Source organism: Schistocerca piceifrons, chromosome 6 (assembly GCF_021461385.2).
Source record: "Schistocerca piceifrons isolate TAMUIC-IGC-003096 chromosome 6, iqSchPice1.1, whole genome shotgun sequence".
NCBI classification, from domain to species: Eukaryota; Metazoa; Arthropoda; class Insecta; order Orthoptera; family Acrididae; genus Schistocerca; species Schistocerca piceifrons.
The window spans coordinates 263,961,584-263,975,453 of NC_060143.1; the positions used below are offsets into that span (position 1 = coordinate 263,961,584).

Genomic DNA, 13,870 nt, shown 5'->3' on the forward strand with positions numbered 1-13,870 from the left:
GGGGCACAAACATCTTCACGCACCTCTACAATATCAGATACATTCCCGAAATTAATCGTTTTTTGCGCTGTTTACCGACGTCAAGGATATGGATCATGCTCTTTCGCTGAAGATACTATAACATGGGATAGCTTATCGGGAAATGATGCAAGAATGGTACTTTCACCACTCTGTAACTGAACCTGAAAGTTTATTTGGTAACAAGATGGAGCCCCTACGGAAAGACATCTCTTTGTGCCGTGTCGTCCGAAGAAAAGCAACACAGGCGCAAAGATATGAGCTGGTACCAGTGCCATAGAGACTCGAAACTTGCGTCGTTTCACCAGCTCCACGGGCGGCGCTGATGATGAAGATATCGACTTCGTCTCGGCCAATAGCCGACCGACTACAGTCCGCCAATGACCGAACGACAACGGAAGATAGAAGAGCAACTCTCGCCCACTTGGTTATAGATCATCGTCCAGGGTTGACCTAGACAGGGAATGTCGTTTAGTGAACTATTAGAAGCGAACAGACAGTTGTTGTAAATGGCATTTGTATGTACTGTGAAATTTGCCTCGGATTATTTGCACTTAGTCATTTAGGGCCTTTTTTGTATTATGTTACAAGCAGTGTTGCAGACTTAATTATTCAACAAGTCACATAGATAAATAAACCCGTTAACTCATTTGTGTCACTGTGTTACTAAATATTTGGAGTGTTGTTGAACTTTCATTCTATAACAATACCTCCACTAACAGTTAATTAGTTCAAAAATTATCACGTCGCGCACTCAAAGTATGATCTTTTTATTGCCCATCTAAAAGGTCTTTAATGTGGCAGGTATTGCTACATCGATTGATTACAGTCACTGAAGAAAATTAACACTAATATCACTTATCTTGTATTTGCAATCAAACGACGATCTCGCTCTGGCTTTGGTTCGTAATTAAAAATGTTGTCTAGGTGGCACGATTGTCGTTGTTGGTGCGAAAGGCACTCGGATGTTAATTACGCCGACATGAAGAACTTACGAAGACAGTCTTTCAGGATTAATTTGATGATCTAAGTCTTTCATTGCAATGTGCTTCATAGTTTTTTAAACAATGGTCACTTGAAAAAAAATATTGACACTCACTTTTCACAAAAATTCACCTTTATTAAACTTTTTATACTTTCGCAAGTTCAAAACATTACATCATCATACAATTTCGCAGCCGTTATTGCTCTTAATAAAACTCATTTTTCATTGTCCACAACTCAGACTCATCTTTTCATTTCCAACAAAAAATCAAGACTGTTCACATTCAACAGAAAAACTTAACTACTCTGTACGCTTCCGCGCCATAAGTCACAAACCAGCATCAAAGATAGCAAAAAGTACAAAGCTATTCACACTAGATATTATATCTATTTCAACATATCAAAATATCGACGTACATATACATAAAAATGAAACCAAATTCGAATAGAGTGAAAAATCATCATTAATCTACGGTATCGAAAAATAGGGTTGGTGGGTGGTAATGGTTTCGCAAATAAAGAATCAGTACAGTTCTCCCATCCTGTTCCCTGGCCGTTTCACGATCTCAGAAGCTCGGCCTACCGTAACAACAGTGGCCACTCGACCTCAATAGCAGTAGCTACGAGGCCTTTACAAAAACTGGAGACGAAGGCTTACAAAAATTTGTATGAGAGTAATTGAACACGAAAGCCCCTGACCCTTAGATTGATTGTAATAGTTAATGTGACAGAGCTCTTTTCTGCAGGCCTCCACGTCCACCTAACCTTCCGACTTTCTTTTGAGACTTAATAGAAGATAGTGTCTACATTACGCCTCTATCTGATGATCATCCGGAGCTGAGCCAAAAATATGAAAAAGATATTGCTTCCGTTACTGCGGACTTGCTATCGAAAGTGTGGGAAGAATGTGGAAATCTGAAAATGTGTGGTAAGTTCCTACGGGACTAAACTCTTGAGGTTATCGGTCCCTAGTCTCACTCACTACTTAATCTAACTTAAACTGACTTAGGCGAAGGACAAAACACTCACCCATGCCCGACAGAGTACTCGAGCCTCCGACAAGGGTAGCTGCGCGAACCGTGACAAGGCGCCTAGACCATGAGGCTACTCCATGCTGCGTGGGAGGAATTGTATTTTAGGTTAGATGAGGGCCATATAACTAAATATGCATATTTTGCACATTATTAAAAAAACTAGGTTAGCTTATGTTCCTTTATCTTCGGTGTGATGAATGATTAATTGAAACTGAGAAATTATTTTGCGGACACCCTGTATATAGTACAATAACGTATTGAATGCTATGTCTCTGAGCGCAGATATCAAAGACAGTGCAAATACTGCTAAACCGAAATGATTGATTGTGTCTCACATTCCTACATTAAATCACTGTCACCTTAATACGACAGTTTTAAGCTGTTGTAGGTGTACTCCGTTGCATCCAGCCGCTTTTGGAGTTCATCCAGTCATTCTACTAAGCTAAGCTTGTGCTAGCATCCGTCTTGGCTGTAGCTATTGATCAAGTTGTATTTATTTACCCACAAAATAAAATACAGCCTCTGTCGGAGGTCAATGCGTCCTGTATTTTTTCTTGTTCTTGACACTGAATTGCAACAACATAATTGCAGTATTGATATCATGGTATTGACGAGACTGTCTCGCTTCCAACGTGCTCCTCAGGAATCAGAAATGTCGAATTTCGTGGGCAACGTTTTTTGATTGTGACTTTTTTGTGTTCAGGAACGTTAATTTCTCTTTGAATTTTTTCTCCACCTTAGACGTTCCCTTTCTTCTCCATAACCACACTTACACTGTTCCTATCTTTTCATTTCCACAAAGGTCCAAGTGTCTGTACATTTAGTTATCTGTAAGACACTTTATTACTTATAAACTCTTTCCTACATTAATGGTTTGTGTGATACTAATAAATATGGAGAACAAAATCTCACATTTCTCATTTAATTTACCATCAGCAATGGTCATCTCTCATAGACTTGACACATACTTGCAAACAACTTAGATGCCCTATAAAATATTCCAGATTTTCTCTCTGAAATGGTCACTATACATAAGGAAGATTTGGCTGTAGTACAATAATTTCCTAATTATTAATGTTGTTCTTGATTACATGTTATTGGATACTTATTCATCGTACCACAATAGCTTTTTATTTCGTTATTCCATCCGTTACCTAAGATTTTTCATAGCATCCTGTTTTCTCTTTTTAGTAAGCGTCTTTTTCGATCTATGCACAGGGTTTCCGAAGCATAGTTACCTTCTTTGTCTTGGTATATTCAGCATGTTATGGTATAATTTTGTTGTCACCTGAACATCCCGCGCCGGCCGAGGTGGCCGAGCGGTTCCAGGCGCTTCAGTCCGGAACCGCGCTGCTGCTACGGTCGCAGGTTCGAATCCTGTCTCGGGCATGGATGTGTGTGATGTCCTTGAGTTAGTTTGGTTTAAGTAGTTCTAAGTCTAGGGGACCGATGACCTTAGATAAGTCCCATAGTGCATAGAGCCATTTCATCCATTTTTTGGAAATCCCGCCCTACTTTCCCAATCCGGATATAGATCGCTGCTTGTTCCAACCGATTCCGTTACTTCTACCAAGTACTTAAACTTCTTGCTTCTTAAAATCTCCCGTGGTCAGTTATCAACAGTTCATGTCATGTATGTTTGTCTGTCGGCGATACTTCTTCTTGTCGTTCATAAAACGGCTTACCTTGTCGACTGTCGAACTGCCGTTCGCAGAAGTAGCCACGTCATTCGCGAAAGCCAGATAATCAACACACACTGCTTTCAATTTTGCGACTAACCGAAAAAGCTTCATTGCATTCTTTGTTGTTCAGCGATTTCCACCATCCTCCAATAACCTTTCCGAAAACACAACTGAAGTGGGGAGTCCTGTGTTGTAGTACAACATTATCTCAGGGCTAAATGAATTTAATTCTTGAATTTCATCTTCCTCTCTGGTTCAAATAAGCCTGAGCACTATCGGGCTCAACATCTAAGATCATCAGTCCCCTAGAACTTAGAACTGCTTAGACCTAACTAACCTAAGGACATCACACACATCCATGCCGAAGGCAGAATTCCAACCTGCGAGCGTAGCGGTCGCGCGGTTCCAGACTGAAACGCCTAGAACCTCTCGGCCAAACGGGCCGGCTCCTCTCTGGTGTTGGTGACAGTCCGGACTGTTGTGACTGGAAGGATCCTCAGGATGAAAGGGTGGAATCGATTGACTAATTGAGTTTGGGTTATGGATGTAATATTTATTGACAATTTGAACAAAGAGCAGCACAGAGAAACAGATTTATCTTATCAAGTAACCTGTATAAGGAAATGGAATCCTGATTTAACAGAGCAACGAACTGTTGATAAGAACTCCATTCGATAATTTGAGTGTAATTACTACAATGTCCACCTCTGTAGCGCAGAGCTAATGTTACCACCTACAACGCAAGGGGGCCCGGGTTCGATTCCCGACAGGGGACTGGGTGTTGTGTGCCCTTCATCATCATTTTCATCATCATTGACACGCAAGTCGCCGAAGTGAAGTAGCGTCAACTGAAAAGACTTGCAATACGGCGGCCGAACCCTGAAGGGGATATCCCCGCCAATAAATGCCATCAGATCATTTCATTTTTTCAGTACAATAATAACACGACCAAGAAGATAAGAAAACAATTTGAAACATACAAATGCCAATTTATATTCTGTTTCGAGATGGAATATGTAAAACAAATTCTATAATCAAATCCTTTAAAGTGACTAACAGTTATTTACTCAATGCCCTAATTAATTTAAAAGCATGATTAAGAACCACAACGTTAAGAAGAAAAGTCTGTGGAAAGAAACGTCATACAGATTTGAGCTGAAGTAAACTGGAATGATCACAAAAGTCGTTACTTCACTGGTGTAGTCGATGACCCTCTGCCGTAGCATCCCGCCTTAACCATCAATCTTGCTATATGAAAATCAGCCCATCTCGGCAAGTAAAAATACATGGAAATACCCCATACGAACCTGAAACTGTTTAGTATTAGATACAGGAACCAAAGTTTTCCTATTCTAGTAAGAAATTGTGGCACCCCTCGTACGTATCAGAAAGTAAAAAAATATCTATCCAGTCAGTTATCCAATTAGTCGCACCCAATGAATACGATATCTGTATGACGTACGGGGAAGATAAGCCTCCGTGGGCAGCCAATTTAATGTTAAACTTCCTGGCAGATTAAAACTGTGTGCCGGACCAAGACTCGAACTCTGGACCTTTGCGTTTCTCAGGCAAGTGCTCTACCTCCTGAGCTACCCAAGCAGGAGTCACGCCCCTTCCTCACAGCTTCACTTCTGCCAATACCTCGTCTCCTACCTTCCAAACTTTACAGAAGCTCTCCTGCGAACCTTGCAGAACTAGCACACCTGAAAGAAAGGATATTGCGGAGACATGGCTTAGCCACAGCCTAAGGGGTGTTTCCAGAATGAGATTTTCACTCTGAAGCGGAGTGTGCGCTGATATGAATCTTACTGGCAGATTAAAACTGTGTGCCGGACCGAGACTCGAACTCGGGACCTTTCCCTTTCGCGGGCAAGTGCTCTACCACCTGCGTAAACCAAGCACGACTCACGCCCCGTCCTCACAGCCTTACTTCTGCCAGTACTTCGTCTCCTACCTTCCAAACTTTACAGAAGTTCTCCTGCGAACCTTGCAGAACTGCTACCAAAGGTCCCGAGTTCGAGTCTCGCTCCGGCACACAGTTTTAATCTGCCAGGAAGTTTCATATCAGCGCACACTCCGCTGCAAAGTGAAAATCTCATTCTGGAAACATCCCCTAGGCTGTGGCTAAGCCATGTCTCCGCAATATCCTTTCTTTCATTAGTGCTAGTTCTGCAAGGTTAGCAGGAGAGCTTCTGTAAAGTTTGGAAGGTAGGAGACGAGGTACTGGCAGAAGTAAAGCTGTGAGGACGAGGCGTGAGTCGTGCTTGGGTAGCTCAGTTGATAGAGCACTTTCCCGCGAAAGGCAAAGGTCCCGAGTTCGAGTCGCGGTCCGGCACACAATTTTAATCTGCCAGGAAGTTTCGTATCAGCGGACACTCCGCTGCAGAGTGAAAATCTCATTCTGGAGCCAATGGGACTTAACTGCTGCGGTCATCAGTCCCCAAGAACCTAGAACTACTTAAACCTAACTAACCTAAGGACATCACACACATCCATGCCCGAGGTAGGATTCGAACCTGCGACCGTAGCGGTCGCGCGGTTCCAGACTGTAGTGCCTAGAATCGCTCGGCCACTCCGGCCGCCTGTGCTACTTATACGCAGTTTGTCTGATATAGTAGGAACATTAATTCAGTGTAACAGGTTCCCACAAGTCAAGCCTCCTCATCGCACGTGGGGACCAGCCGGCAATTGTCTTTTTGTAATATTCTATAGATACGGTGCGTGTAGATCAGAAGTCGAATATTAATCAACTTAAGCATTTCGAAGCAACTTTCCGTATCAGCCGCCGACGTCAAACATTCGAAAACCCAACACTCTTCTTGCAGGTACACTTCCGCTTTCGACCTGACCGTTCTTCTCTCAGGCAGCCGCGCCGACAGACACACATTTCGTCAATCAGGGAGTCATGCGACGTTCGGCAGCAACACACCGCCTCGAAGTAGTGTCAACCAGGGAATTGTGGAAAGACAGTGCCACACTTAGCGCATGACGTAACACTACGTAAACTCTTCCACAACATCCAAAACAACACTCGCTGATTTGAAAATTTGACTTTTATTACCTTAACAATAGCGTATTTTCTGTGTGCATCTGTCTCTTATGAACAAGTGATTTCTGCATGTAATTTACAAACTATATGTTATTAGCTGCCAGAGGCTAAAGGCTTGCGAGAGAATCGTTCGTGTTGGTTGGCGACTAGAAGAAGAGCTTAGCGCACTTCCACACGGTACCTGTTACTTGGCTGCGCCGGAATAGCTGATGTTGGAGGTGAATAGTGGCTGACAATGCTGCACCGAGGTCCCGAAGCGCAACATGCATTCCAGATTGCTTGCATGACAGCGCGTTAACGGCCAATTGCGTGGCAAGCGCGCATGTAACGCGCGCAGGCTATTACTGCCGGGAAATTAATTTCCGTGCATAGCGGACGTTTCTCCTCTTGCAAGCTGTCTCCTATGATAATTACCGGCAGGGTCACCAGTCATAGAGTTTCCCATGGCACCTTCCTCTCTGTTCTTTGAACAGCACAGATTTTTATTTTTTATAGTGTTTCGTAACTCTTCATATATGGCACGTGAAAAATTAAGTTGTCAGTACTGTACCTTCTTTAAATTTTCCCATGTGATTATGGTATGTAATCAAAAAAAAAAATTCCGTATGACGCCAGTGGTGTACTGTGCTTTTATGTTTATTTCGACGAGGCTGTCCGAGTTGCAGGGCGACTACGAGTTCTGAAAGTGACTTTTTGTACCTTGAAGAGAGAGGAAGGTGCCAAAAGCTCGATTCAGATCTGGCGTAATAGATTTCAAACTTATGTCCACCCATCCTTACGTCACTTTGTGGAGAATCTACAGTAGCAGTAAATCTAAACTGTTGTTTACTAGCCGGCCGGTGTGGCCGAGCTGTTCTAGGCGCTTCAGTCTGGAACCTCGCGACCGCTACGGTCGCAGGTTCGAAACCTGCCCCGGGCATCAATGTGTGTGATGTCATTACTTTAGTTATGTTTAAGTAGTTCTAAGTTCTAGGGAACTGATGACCTCAGCTGTTAAGTCCCATAGTGCTCAGAGCCATTTGAACCATTTTGTAGTTTACTCGGTCGTTATAGTTAAATTTTCGCCACTTGAGAGGCCCTCGTGTAAACCAAGTGATCGTGGGACAACGAAACTTCGTCGAAACATTTGTAAGGGCACGCTGAAGACAACTGGCGTACAAACCATTAAAATAACGTTTCTTAATTTTGTAGCATGCTTATGGTCCGTGCGGTAAAGTTGTTCAATGTGACGACCATTTGCATCCAAAACAACCTGAAAACGCCTGAAAACATCTCAGGTGAGTTGTTAGCCACCTCCCTCACTATACTCATCTTCAATATCCAACGTCTCTTAGGGTCCCGTTGATAAATCCTGACCTCCCCACAGCCAGATTTCACACGGGTTCAAACGTGGTGAGATTGGTGACCAGGCAGTTAGGAACGATCGCCCACAGATTCGTTTCTCTCCAGATGTGTTACAGAGTAACCGAGTCACTTTACGAGTAAAGTGACATGGAACTCCATCGTTTATCTGCTCTTCCGCAGATCAGGGATGACACGTTGGCAAAGCAGATCACAGTAACGTGTGCCGTACACGGTGGATGTCAGTGGCCCTTGGGGTCCGAGATCCTCCCTACGTCGCCCTACCAGTACAGGTGCCTAACGCAAGTCATGAGACTAGTACAGTAGGCGTGTCCAGATAAAAAAAGGAGATCGACAAGAACTTAGTGGTGACGAATTTTAGCAATTTCCTATTGTCAAACTTGTACGTAAAAGGAACAATGAAATACGCGACTTACGATATGAGAAAATGGATGAAAATGCTGAGGTATAATGTATCGATGTTACGGTTTACAGAGGACGTAACTGTTTTCGCCATTAATGGGAGTAATAAAAGCTCTTGGATGTAATGGGCCAAACACTTTGAAGTGGATACCGACTGTGGATATGAGAAGTAAACGTAACGGCCATCAAGAGTGGCAGGAAAGTTAGTGGCACCACAAAAAAAGGAATTTGGAAATATACAGGATGTCCCATTTAACTTGACCATCCAAACTAATTATTTTTTCTAGAGAAAAATTAAACAATTTAGGAAGTAAATTTTGTTTAGCTGGCATAGTTACTTTAACCAGCGTGACTGCTTTCCTAGGATTTTCGTTTTTGAGGAAGGTATCCACAGCAGTACATCTTTCTTATGTGTATATAGCAGTCTAAATTTTATATTGAGACTCCATTCCTCAAGACCTGTTCAAAAACACACATGATTCACGCCATATGGAACTTTGCGTCCGGCACCGAAGCGTGCTCTGGTAGCCTAATAGTAAGGAGACCTCTCGCGACAAGTGGAAATTGCAAGCTCGAGTCCTTGTATGACACAAATTTTCATTACCGTCGTTCCATTATACAGCTAATCGTGAGCATATTAGCAACTCCGAATATAGTTCATGTTGTTCAAAAACGTATCAAAGTACCATTCACGTAATTGCCGCATTATACAAAAGTGAGCCGGCCGGAGTGGCCGTGCGGCTCTAGGAGCTACAGTCTGGAGCCGAGCGACCGCTACGGTCGCAGGTTCGAATCCTGCCTCCTGCATGAATGTGTCTGATGTCCTTAGCTTACTTAGGTTTAATTAGTTCTAAGTTCTAGGCGACTGATGACCGCAGAAGTTAAGTCGCTTAGTACTCAGAGCCATTTTTATACAAAAGTGACTTTGAATCTGTAGTACTTGCACATAATGCAAAGCCCATCTTGTCCACTTCTTCGAGCTGAAAGAAAACATATGGAGACACAGGGAAAATCCACACCGTTCTTTCGGTCAACTGTCTTCAGTTGTGGTTTGCATCGGTGCACTCAAGGAATTCCTTCACCATTCACAAACTTAAAAAGTACTCAGTACTGTAATAATTGCACCCGTTTTTAAGTGTGCAGTTACGGCTCTTCTAACTTACATTTACCCATAAATGAGTAGTATTTCCACCTTCTTTTGGTTGGTGTCCAATGTATTCAGACGACACTGAAGACGGTTGGCTGAATGAGCAATGTGAATTTCCGTTGCGTTCCTCTTGTTTACTGTCAGTTCCAGCAAGTGGACGAGTTACGTTAACTGCACACCGTGTGCAGGTGTAGGAGAATCGAAGACAATGTAGTGCTACGTGGATAATACCCTTTGATAAGTGTCTGAAGAGGTCTTGAGGAGAGGAAATGGTTTACTGAATAAAAAGAGCAGGGTATAATTTATAAAGTACGTTCTGCTGTTCATATTTTCGTAACGATCGAATATACAAGAAAGGCAGTCGTGTTGGTTAATGCACTTCCAGTAGCTAAGTGTTTGCATGATACATAAGCTTCTGGACAAACAATTATTTGGAATGGTTCAGATAATTCGGACACCATGTTTGCTAGTAAAAGAAGGAAGACCTCTGAAGTACATTGGCACTCGAGACGGAAGTTTTGTTAAATAAAAGAGCACTTTCGATACCGAATATATGAAAACGAAACGTCTGAAGAAACGTTTTTGACGCACGTTGGAGAATAGCTGAGAAACTTGAGGAGATATGAGGAAAACGAAATGTTAGCTAAGTTAACCATTAAAGAGCTGACACAGAGTATGAGCAAAAGAGGTAGTAGAAAGACTTGGTGGGAGACCTTTATAGGTATGAGGTTCATGATAATTCAGAATGTACTCCGGTATGTGTAATAGTTAACTTGCTTCAGCAAAGGAAAACATAGGGAGAGAATGTGGCAGACATTAGAATGTTTCGATGATGATGATGTTTGTATTGTGGGGCACTGAACTGCTCGGTCATCAGTCCCAATTTTTTCACAGTCCGATTTTGCCACTATCACGAATGATGATGATGAAATGTTGAGGACAACACAAACACCCAGTTTCCGGGCAGAGAAAATCCCCAACCCGGTCGGAAATCGAACCCGGGATTCCGTAATCCAGAGGCAGCAACGCTAGCCACTTGACCACAAGCTGCGGACAGAATGTTTCGAGGGTGTAGGATCTAGGGCGAACGTGTTGATGAAACTTTGTTACGAGATAGAAAGACATGGAAAAAGCCAAGAAACTAACTAGACTGATAACTCATAATGAAATTTTTTTTAAAAAGTGAATATCGCGTAGTCTCCCAGCATACTTCTGGGGAAGGAGGCCAAGCAGTTTATTAAGGGTCTAACACAATTAAATTACAGTGAGTCTGTCGTCAGAAATTTCTGTCAGCAATATGTGTTTTCTGTCGTCATTCGACAAAAAAAAAAAAAAAAAAAATGGGTCTGAGTACTATGGGACTTAACTTCTGAGGTCGTCAGTCCCCCAGAACTTAGAACTACTGAAACCTAACTAACCTAAGGACATCACACACATCCATGCCCGAGGCAGGATTCGAACCTGCGATCGTAGCGGTCGCGCGGTTTCAGACTGTAGCTCCTAGAACCGCTCGGCCACCCAGCCCGGCCGTCATTCGACATTAAGTGCAGTTGCAAACCACTGCCCTGTCATCAGCTGTAATATCTGTAAGAGTAAATGTCCGTGTAAAATGTTTCCAGTATTATATGCATACGATAATTTACGTCACGTTTCTGCGTACAGTTGACCAGTAACTACAGTCTGAAATATTACTGACGGTAAGGATTAGTAAGCGTGTGTACACGCGGGAAGCTCGGCTGCACTCCACCGATTCGAAATGTAACGACGTTATGCAGTATTTTAAGTTCGTTTGTCTGCCGCGACCTACGATACGATGAGTTTTACGATACAAATGCAATCACGAAGATGAAATAAGAAATTTAGATCCACGCCGTTCACGTATCGTAAAGCTCTCAGTTTTCAACAACCGTGTTGTCTACTAATTGCTTTTTGTATTACATTTTATGGTTCACACCCATTTTTCTGGGAAGAATGACTAATTTCATTTGTACAGCAGTAATGCTTTGTAATGTGGATCGTGTAATTTCTTTATAGAGTCCACATATTGTCAGAGCTTCCTGTTCATTTTCACCTTTCTGTTGAGTCATTTCCAATTTCCAAATTGCGAGCTTAATATCTCCTGTGTTGCTACTAAAGACAACCATTTCACACGAAAAATTTCTGAGCACGTCTTGTTATGTAGCACAATCCAGAACTAATAAGTTTACCTAATGAAAGAGTTTCACAACAAAATCTGTAATGAGAGAAGATATTTAAAGGAAAAATACGCAACGTGTCTTAAGAATCTTTACGCATTATTAATGCATGGCTATTACCAGTTTAATCAATAACTTCTAATTTTTTATATATGTAATACAAGTCGCTTATGACATATCATTTTGTTTCATAGTCATGACACACAGCACCTACTTAATATAATCAACCGTTATTGGTTTTTCCATCTTAGGCTTACGGCAAATGAAAAACATTTTGCGCTAAACGTATTTCGTTTTTATGTATAAAACATCTCCTGTTGTCACTGCTGTTTCTGCCTCTTGCTTACACATTCTCCAAGCCACTGTTTTTTCTTTTATTAGTTGCGGTCGAACGAAACTGTACATGACATATACTGCTGGCAACTTTACGCCTTTCTTCGAACCAGCTTTTCCCGGTCTGCGTTGGTGTTTTTACTACTTCATTTCAGCTTTGTTAGAATACACCCGAGAAACGGTAGTATATTTTCAGCTGTTCTGTTCTCAGCACAGTTTTATGCTTATTCATCCGTTACAGAGCGTAACCAAGTTCATTTCGAACTCAAACTTCCGTAACAATGAAGGAAAAAAGTTGTTTGCAAAATATGTGAGCAAGGGGCAGCAACACCAATGACCACATAAGACGCATTATTAATGAAGGAGGAACGCGTTTTGTGAAAAATACTCTACATTTGCAATAAACTTTAAAAGAAAAACCGAGGAATAATTGATTATATTATTTCGTTGCCTGGATTTTCGTCAATGCTACTAAAATATGGGAAAGGGAATATTAATATACCATATTATTTAACTACGTTGGTAGTAACTTACACCAACAGCATTGCCGCAGTAGTAACACCGGTTCCCGTCAGATCACCGAAGTTAAGCGCTGTCGGGCTAGGCTAGCACTTGGATGGGTGACCATCCGGTCTGCCGAGCGCTGTTGGCAAAAGGGGTGCGCTCAGCCCTTGTGGGGCAAACTGAGGAGTTACTTGATTGAGAAGTAGCGGCTCCGGTCTCGTAAAGTGACACACGGTCGGGAGAGCGGTGTGTTGACCACATGCCCCTGCATGTCCGCATCCAGTGACGCCTGTAGCCTGAGGAATACCGTTGGCTCTTCATGGCCTGTTCGGACGGGATTTAGTTTTAGAAGTAACTTGTAAACCACAATGTCACTACTAATAGGGTGATAACGCAGTTGTTTTATTAGGGGACACAACAACAACAGTGGTCTTCAGATAAAACTTCTGCGCTGACGTTTAGTCCCAATTCCATTTTCCATTTCACTCGGAAGATATCACACAGAGATGGGTATGATTTCAGTGAATAGTTTTGTATATCTATCACCCAAGTTCTGTCAATATGTAAATTTTAACTTCAGCAGATACCGCCTGTAAAAGCCTACATTATAAAAGTAGCCTCTCGGTGTATTTCAGGTCCCATCACCAGTGAGTTCTTAAAAGTTTGCGGTAACAGATCACTGACGAGAAGTTTGTCTCAGAATTTGTATCCAGCCACTCCCTTCAATACAGTTCTAAGATGAATAAGTGGTGTCAGCTCTCGTGGTTAAAAAAATAGTACAAATTTGTTATAAAAACGTCGAAAAGTTAAGGAAGACACGCAACGACTTCAGGTGAAGAGGTACAGGTGGAGAGGAATTATTTCTGCAGCACCAATCGACTTTGAAAGTTTGTCGTCCATACCTCAGTGCCTTGACGCAATTTTACCAGTAGGCATTAAATGTGAAATTTCTGTCTCAGCTGCGTCGAACACTTGGATCCGAAAACGATTCAGTTAACAAGAAGACAAGCTGCTAAACTCTGTTTATTTGTCTTTTCCTTCCGTCCAGCTAGTGTGCTGAATTGTTATTCTAACAAAACAGACATGAGCAGCTTATAAGACTTCATTGCTGTCTGTTTCTATTTCCCTTTCAGTGAACTGGTACCTTAATTTAGCTCATA

The 13,870-nt window shown here is 42.2% G+C and overlaps 1 pseudogene; it reads left to right on the plus strand.

Annotated features, from left to right (window-relative positions):
• Positions 1–12,740: 12,740 nt before the first annotated feature.
• Positions 12,741–12,858, plus strand: LOC124803645 (annotated as a pseudogene).
• The last annotated feature ends 1,012 nt before the right edge of the window (positions 12,859–13,870 follow it).